Genomic DNA, 6622 nt, shown 5'->3' with positions numbered 1-6622 from the left:
AGGGATCGAATTCCTGCATTGGTTGGGAGGTTCTTTACCACTAGCACCACATGGGGCAAAAGTGCCTAAATGGAGATCAGGGAAACCCAATTAGGAGAAGGGACTCAGAGACAAGGAAGTGAGGCAGGAGATTCTTAGCCACATTCAGAGAAGCCCAGCAGGTAGTTCTGCAGGTGGAAGAGGAGGAGGAAGCAGGCTGGAGCTGTGTAGAAGATGAAAGAGGGAACTAAAGCAGGGGCCCCCAACCTCTAGGATCGAATGCCTGATGAACTGAGGTGGAGCTGATGAAATAATAGAAATAAGTGTTTGGTCACTCAGTCATGTCCAACACTTTGTGACCCTGTTGACTGTAGCCACAAGACTCCTCAGTCCATTGAATTTTCAGGCAAGAATACTGGAGTGGGCTGTCATTTCCTTCTTCAGGAGATCTTCTCAACCCAGGGGTTGAACCTGGGTCTCCCACACTGCAGGTAGACTCTTTACCAACTGAGCCACCAGGGAACAGAAATAGAAATACAGTGCACAATAAATAGACTGCACTTGAAATATCCCAAAACCTTCCCCCACCCCTGTCTGTCAAAAAAAATTGTCTTTCAAAAAAACTCCGAGGTCAAGGAAGGAACTTCAAGTGTACTCAGCTGTCCCAGGTTGCTGGCTTAGGGAGATGCTGAAGCAGCGGTGTCCCAAGAGGTAGACCCTCCCTTGTGTGGGGTCCTCAAAAGACCTCCGAGAGCCTTGGTGATGATCGGAGAGATTTGTTTTCATTTTTTTTAATATCCTTGTGGGTTAAACTTAAAACTTATCAGTTCTGTTACAGCCTTCCTAAGAAAAAGTTTTCTTTCTTTACTGATGCATGAAGTACCAACTATGATGATCACTGTTCTAATATATATCATAATGTTGCTGACACTATAGATATAATTGTGTTAAATTGAACTTGTTCAATAAAAATGATGACACATCTGATCTGTGTTCAGCACTTTCCAAGGGTTGGGGAGTACAATGAAAATACTCCATAAGATGCCCAGCTGGTAGGCACATTCTTTAAAAAAGCCTTTTACATTTCCACCAATAGTTTATTCTCAATGTCAACACTTGCCAATTAATGACCATGCTGGGTAGGAAGCTCATTAAAAACCCAGGAGCCAGGGTTCCTTGCCAGAGTCCAGCCCTGGTGGATCCAGGGAATTTGAAGCGGGGACAGCGTTGGCAAGGAAAAACTTATTTATTTATAAATATAAAATTAGATTAGGAAGAAATAGTATAGTAGGAAACTTAGGTGGAGTAAAAAGGCTGAATAACTTGGTTTACGGGGAAAAGCAATAAAACCTCGAGACAAGAGGTTTGCACCATCTATATTAGGCCACCGGCACCCACTTGAATATCAAAGGATGCCCCACCTTAGGCTCCCTTTCACGTGGGTCTTAGAAGCCAGGGCAAGTAAATATATGTGGTGAGCCTCCCCACTCCAGATGGGAATTCAGCAAAAAAGGGGGGAGAAAAGAAAGACATGGGGAAGCCCAGTATCGGTGCAAGACTCCAAAGACTCCACTTTCAAAATCAGCTTATATACCCCAAGTTGTACATAAAGAAATAATGGAATATGCAGAGTTATGCAGGGGCAGCAGGCCTGACCCTCACTGAGACCAGACTTTCTTTTTGCATATCTTCCCGTATACAAAAGGTCTCAGGTGGATTACATTATCTTCTGGCCAAGAGGCCTGTTAACATTTTTATGGCTCTCTTCCTGGATAATTGTCTATCAACCAGAAAACTCCTTTTCCCTAGAAGTGTTTTTTCTTTACTCTGCATCATCCTCAAAGTACTAAATAAATTACATCCCTGTAGAACAAAGATGCAGTGGGTTATAACAAAGAAAGTACTTAACTCAAAGATCTAATGTTGCTAATACCAGGTCTACTACCTGTTTTTCTAAATACCAACTATATCTACAAATAAAAGATATGAAAATTTGGGCAGCAAGTGTTGGCTCAACAAATGAAACCTTTAATCAGTCCTATTCTAATGATTTAGACTCCTCGGAAAGCCCCTACATTCCTAGGATGTTTTAAGCTTCCTGTGCCTCCCGCAGTTGGGAGGCTGCAAACAATCCACATGAGCAGCTGTACGAGTCCTGTAGGAAGGCTAGAAAGTCATCAGAGGGGTTTTGGGATTGAAACACCCTTTCAAATGCAGAAAACTAATGCCCTGAGTTAACTTTTTCCAGAGTGTGTCAGAAGAGTGTAAAAGTACAAGGCAGGCAGATTCTTATTTTGGGGGGTACATGCTCAGGAAATACCAGGGGTAAAACCTGAGGCTTGACTCGCCTTGCCCATCAGGCCTCTGCCACATGACCTTGTCACGGGTGGGATTCCTCACACTGGCTCTGGCAGTCCTGGAAGGGTATCCCATTCTCCCTTCCTCCACCCTCTCTAGGTCTCAGTTTCCTCATCTGTAAAATCATGGACTACTGGGGTCCAGGCTTGGTGGATCAGGGAATTCGAAGCAGGGACGGCATTTGTGATTAGATAAGGTTATTTATTTAGAGATAGAGAGATTAGGAAAGAATAGTGTAGTGGAGAAAATAGAGGAGAAAAGAGGTTGAAATTCCTTGGTTTACACAGGAGACCAATAAAGGCCCCGAGACGAGGGACTTGCACTGTCTACGTAGGCCACAGGCGCCCACTTGAATAGTGGAGGGTGCCTCGCCTTGGGCTCCCTCTCGTGTGGGTCTTGGAAGCTCGGGAAACAAGTATACACAGCGAGCCTCTGTGCTCCAGATGGGAATTAGCCTGAAAATGAAAGAAAGAAAAGAAGACACGGGGGAAACCAGTCTTTCCAGTAATTGGCCCATCTCTTAATTTTTCAGGAAAGTTTTTATACTTTAAGTTGTACATAGAGATCAATGGATAATACAAAGTCATGTGGGGGTCAACAGACCTGACCCTTATCGAGACCAGGCACTCTTTATGCATGCATACAAAGGTCTTAGGTGGTTTTACATCATCTCTGGCCAGGGGGCCTGCTAACATTTTATGACCCTTTCTTTCTGATAATGGTCAGTCAACCATAAAACTTATTTTTTCCAAGGGTGATTTTTCTTAAACCAGCACCACACTCTGAAGCACCAGATAAAGTTGCATTCCTACAGGGCAAAGGTGCAGTGGGCTATAATCAAGAAAAGAATCTACTAGCCTAAGGTCTAACGTGATTAATATCAAAGGTTATTACTTATTTTCCCATATGCCAGTTATATCAATTAATGTATATATGGGACAAGGGATATGGAGACTTGGCAGCAAATATTGGCTCAACAATGAACCTTCCACCAGTATATTTCTAACAATGCACTAATACTACACTAATAATTTCTAACTTCTCAAAAGACTGTATTTAGAAAGTTTACAGCGTCTCGTGCCTCTCACGGTTTGGGAGGCTGTGAACAATCATATGCGTGGTTGTAAGAGGCCGGATAAACTTGCCAAGCAGGCTAGAGAGCCATCAGAGGAGTTTTTGGACTGGAACACTCTTGTTATGCCAAGGAGACTTATTAACCGGAGCTCTAAGTTTAACTCTTTTCAGAGAAAGGTGATGGGGGATAGCCTCCGGTTAATGTCAGAAGAGTTGGTGAAAGGCATAATGAAATAAGGCAGAGAGACAATTTTTGGGGTGGATGCTCAAGAAGGTCCAGGGGGGTTCCCTCGAGGCCTGTTCTCGCCTTTGCCTGTCAGGCCTCTTCCTCGTGACCTTTGCCACGAGTGGGATTCCCCATGCTGGCTCCCGGCAATGGACAACTGACTATAATTCATTCCTGGAACCCAAGCCTATCAAGAGGGATGGGAAATATTACTCCAAGGCTTGAATGATAGACCAGATTTAAAGAAAAATGTCATCGCTGCTTTTCAGTCAAACAGATAAATACAATGAAGGAAGGAGTCCCTGGCCCTAAGGGATCTGCCTAGGGGTCTAGTCTGGGAAGTTCTTACACATCAGGAGATGGCTCCAAGCTGGATTTCCACAAACATGAACATCCATGAAAAGGGCAAGCTTGCAGAGCTCTGTGCCCCTCAGCCACAGGAAGAGACTGCCTCCCGACAGCCAGCAGCATTTACAAGTGACCTCCTAAGGCCTTCACCAAACTACAGGGGCACCTCTGGGCTTTCTGTTTCCCTCACTTTTCTGACTCTTTTCTTAAAAGAAAACCCCTCACATTTCTTCATAGAATGCAACAGTGGAAGGAAAATAGGCCTTCAATTTTTAGACCTCAATTTGCTAAAAAAAAAACTTGGAGCTTCTTTTTTAATTAAAGCACTACATAATTTAAAATTTTTACATGTTCTATTTATTGAGTTCTAAAACACCACACTTATTGCACAGGGTCCCCATGTAAGGCCCCTCTCAGCAGGACAGCCACAGATTCCACCATTAAAGTGCAGCAATGTGCCCTCCTCCCTTTTTTTCTGCCTGAGTGGCCACCAGTTTTTTAAATCCATGCACTGTACTAAGTTTCTAGGGTGCAATTTGTGCACCCTTCCCTGTTCCATCCCAGCAGGTGGTCAAGGGCCCTCTGGGATGCAAACTGCTGGTAGCAGGGCTGGGCCAGCCGGCCAGAGTATAGGTTGTGGAGTCCCAGCAGGTGAGATCACCAGGCAGGGTCAATCCCTTGTACTTCCTGGGGACCTCGCTGCAGGCTCTAGGCTGCTTTGGAAAACTACGTGGGTCTGAGCTTTATGCGAAGGGGTAAAGTGGTAAAGGCCTTGACCCCAGTGACAAGGCCTTTCTGTGACCACCAGTTTAGGGGACTCCGAGACTGTGCAACAGAGAGGGCAGAATACGGGGTTCCCTGCTCCACCCTGTGCCATGGAGCCCCAGTTCCTTTACCTGTGGTCCGCACCCCTCCGCTCTGCTCACTGGATGCTGATCGATGGGGACCCAGGAGCCTCCGAAATGGGCGTTCCCAGCCACAATGGAGACCCCTGAGACCTGGGACCCACAGTCTAGCGGCTCTCCGCCCCCAACGTGGGCCAGGTGTGGCTCTGCCCATACGCCCACTTTCAGGAGAGGACTACGAGCCTCGCTACTGCCACCAGGTGAAATCCATCCAGGAGAAAACCCACCCCACTGAGACAACCCAAGCTTTTTATCAGCTGTGAAGTGAGGTCGTCCAGTCATGTCAAACTCTTTGTTACCCCATGGACTGTAGCCTACCAGGCTCCTCCATCCATGGAATTTTCCAGTCAAGAGTACTGGACTGAGTGGCTTGCCATTTCCTTCTCCAGGGTATCTTCCCAACCCAGGGATCGAACCCGGGTCTCCCGCAAGGCAGGCAGACGCTTTACCATCTGAGCCACTAGGGAAGCCCCACACACTAGGTACCTGGAAAGGGGGAAGTGGGCGAGGGTCACGGCGCGCCCCACGGGACACCGCCCCTACATCAACCACCACCATGTCCCCACCCGCGGGCCTCAGGGCTGCTGGCCCATGACACTTGGGGCCCCACCGTGCGCTGGTTGACAGCAGCATGGAGGTCCCCACCGATGCCAGATGACCACCCTCACATCCCCCCCGAAACAGGGCAGAGCCCTCCCCCACCACCTCACACACCCATACTGCTGACCCCCGACCCGGTCCTCTCCCCTCAACTACCGGGGCCCCCTACCAGCGGCCTCAGGCACCCTTCTCCCCCCAACCACCAAGGGCAGAGGCAAGGGGCTCCAACAGGAAGTGTGGCTCCAAGCGGGCAAGGGACACGACAGAGGTGAGAGGACAAGAGGGCGGGAGAACCAGACAAGACAGCCGCAGGATGCGTGGGGAAGGGGGATTGGGAGCAAGCCCCGAGACTCGGAGGGGGTGGGGAGGCACCTGGTGACCACGTGGTAGGCCCAGAGCAGCGCACACCAAAGACCGGCCAAGGCAGACCCGTCCAGGGCCAGTGGTGGGAGGCGACAGGCAGGCACGCTGCCCTGTGGCAGGGAACCAACACCCGTCACGCCACACAGCCCACTGAGATGTGACTGGAGGATCCACGCCATGCGGTCCGTGGCCAGGGGCAAGGCAGTCGTGGCTGGCGCCACAGGCAAAGGCGCAGGGGTGGAATGGGGGTGGCTGAACACCCCCAGCCCCGCCCTGAACCATCAGACCTAACCTCTAAGGAACGTGGCCAGGAGGTCCAGCAGAAGAGGGACACCAGAGAGGGTGCCAGTGGGCGGGGCTATGGTGGCACCTGGCCGGGGATGGAGGTGCAGAGGAGCAGGTGGGAAGGTGGAGGAGAGCTGCCTTTCCCACCCGACCCCCACTATGCACGCCGCCCCCCACCTTCTCGCGCGGCCCCTCATCCCCTACCACTGGAAAAGCCACCGGGCCCAACCGCCCGCCCAGGGCGCGCCACCTTCCAAACGTCTTTCCCTCCCTACCTTCTTATCCAGCGCTGCACGGTTGGAGGAGAGGCTCACAAGCTGGGCTGGGCGAGGCGAGGCCACTGCACTGCTCTTGGAACAGACCAGGTTAATGATCCTTCCGCAGGTTCAGCTACGGAAACCTTGTCAGCTGATCTGTCTACAATTTAGGTATAAAACTATGACTACAGAAAAGAAAGATGACCTGACCTAGGATGGACATGATA

Source organism: Capra hircus, unplaced genomic scaffold (genome assembly GCF_001704415.2).
Source record: "Capra hircus breed San Clemente unplaced genomic scaffold, ASM170441v1, whole genome shotgun sequence".
NCBI lineage: Eukaryota > Metazoa > Chordata > Mammalia > Artiodactyla > Bovidae > Capra > Capra hircus.
The sequence above is the reverse complement of the archived record's forward strand: the minus strand, read 5'-3'. Positions refer to the sequence as shown.